Here is a 2,480-nt window from a genome sequence, read left to right on the forward strand (position 1 = left end):
TCAGTATGTATTTTAACAACTTTTTGTGATATATACTAACACATTTTTAGAATAATTACTGCTGGTAGAATTTCTCACTGCAGAACAGAAAGACCTGACTTAAATTTCAAATGAAGTTCATTTATTTTATTTACATTTCTGGGTAAAAACTGGTTCTATCAATTAAGTATAGTAGCTTCTTTATAGGAAAGATAACTTTTCTGAAAAGTAAACGATTCTATTGAAATAACTTTACTAATATGTAGATTTTTGCACTTTATTTCTGAGACCTCGTTTATTGAGTTATCTCTGAAAATTTGGGCACTAAGAGAACTTGAGAAAGTTACTTGGGAAATGTGTAGAAACTGAACAGGACTCTGTATCTTTGGTAACAAAGAGGTAATGTCAATATTTTTAATAGAAAATATGTCAATATTTTCAATAGAAAATATTGACCCTGAATGACGAAGTAGAGACTCTGGGTCCCACAGTCCCACATTGTAATGATTGTGCATATCCTAGGATCCAGTCTAGAATGACGTGCTAGGTGAAGAACACTACACTTTCCCAATGGCCCAGTTTAGTTTTAATACCTTCAATTTGGCACTCTTGGGTCCTTTTTAATTTGAATCAGCAAGGTACCTCCCCGCTCCTCACCTCAGGAGTAACATTGATTAACATAGAAAACTATCGCTAAATGGAATGTTCATTTTATACCAGTTATTTCAAGTTTTAAAATACACAGAAGGAAATGTGGAAGGACCTCTTTGTCTATTTCCTATCTAAGTTTGTTTGTTTTTTCTTTCTTCCTTTTGTTCTTATGTGGAATAAGTAAATCTCTAGAACTAATTTGTGTATTATCCACCAGAAATGCAGGTGGCAGTTAAGCCAAATAACACTGCTTTAAGATCAGGTATTCCGCACATCCATCCAAGGTAATAAATTTTCAAAAGGACTTGGATTTGAAGAGATGGCAGAGTATAAGTCATCTGAAGACCCAATTTTGGGGGAAAATGTTTGTAGCCAATGTTTATATTGTTCTGTTTCTTAAGACACATTGGCACTGTAGACTTCAATCAGTGCAGTGTAAATTTTGGAGTAACATAGATTTTACATTTTTATTGCTTGATTTGTGCCCACATAGTAGACATTTTATCATGTAAAATTCCTGTGATAACAGGAAAAAAACTATTATTTTGATTCTTGAATTGTTTTTTTTTATTTCCAATTATCCTTTCAAAAAACTCTTAGGGCTAAGAAGCACTTGATGTAATGCTAAAGCCGACCCCCCGGGTTGAAAATGTTGACCCTATCCTGTTATTTAAATGTGAACATTTATTGTACATTCAGTGAGTTATAGTGTTAATAGTCTTGTGCTACTCAGCAGGTGTAAAAATTAATAAATATTTTTTTAAATAACCATCTTCCTTGTTTGTTATGTGTGAAGCTTCAAGAGCTACCGAGACTGTTAAATTTTTTTTTCTACTATTACAACTTAATAGTGTTTTGACTCTTTGATTCACTGTGGTCTGGTCAGACTCCCTGTGAGAGAATTTGTGGATGACGACTGTGGAATGATGTTCTTCCGCTTATTCACTTGGTGGTTTCTAATTGAAGAACCTACCAACTTTCTAACAGGAACTAGAAAGGGAGCTGAGAGGAGGCTTTTTTTTAAACTTCTACTTTCCAAAAAGGGAGGGATATTTGGGGGCCCCTCCAGCTTCTCTGACATGGTTGTATCTGAGCAAGAGAACTGAGGCCCGGCGGTGTGACTCAGTAGCTGAGCGTGGACCTACGACCAGGAGGTCACCATTGGATTCCCTGTCAGGGCACATGCGGGGGTTGTGGGCTCCACCTCCGGTAGGGGGCGTGCAAGAGGCAGCGGATGGATGATTCTCTCATCATTGGTGTTTCTTTCTCACCCTCTCGCTTCCTCTCTGAAATCAATAAACATTTTTAAAATAGACAATTGAGGATGATCTCTGCACGTCTGACGGGAGTAGCTGTGGAGTCTGAAGCCATTCTAAGTAAGAGCCAGTGAGTAAGGAGAAAGAGACATGGATTCTTAACAAGAGGAACGTTATCCAGTGTAATTTAAAATGTATTTCTTCAGTGTGTATGCTTTTTCCGACATCCATGATCCTGGTCGGGAGGGAGAAATGGGAACACACGGGGGTGGGGGGTGGGGGGCATGGAATAGGCTCCAGTCACCTTTCTCCTCAATGAAACTCGAGAAACCGCTGTTTTTTCAAAATGGGAATAGTGCATAGCACTAAAAATGCAGCTGTAGCACAAAGACAGTGGCTAGAAAATGCTTAGCATAGTGCCTGGAGCAAGGTACGCTCTCTGCAAACCTTACCTAATAAAACTGCATTCAGTGACTCGGGGGTTTGGAGGTCTCAATTCGCGCCCAGGTAAAAACTACCGACACCGCCTCCGCCCTCCAGAAACTTCCAAACCAGGTGCGACCTTCAAGCTGATTGCAAACTGCATCCTGAGAC

Source organism: Myotis davidii, unplaced genomic scaffold (genome assembly GCF_000327345.1).
Source record: "Myotis davidii unplaced genomic scaffold, ASM32734v1 scaffold148, whole genome shotgun sequence".
NCBI lineage: Eukaryota > Metazoa > Chordata > Mammalia > Chiroptera > Vespertilionidae > Myotis > Myotis davidii.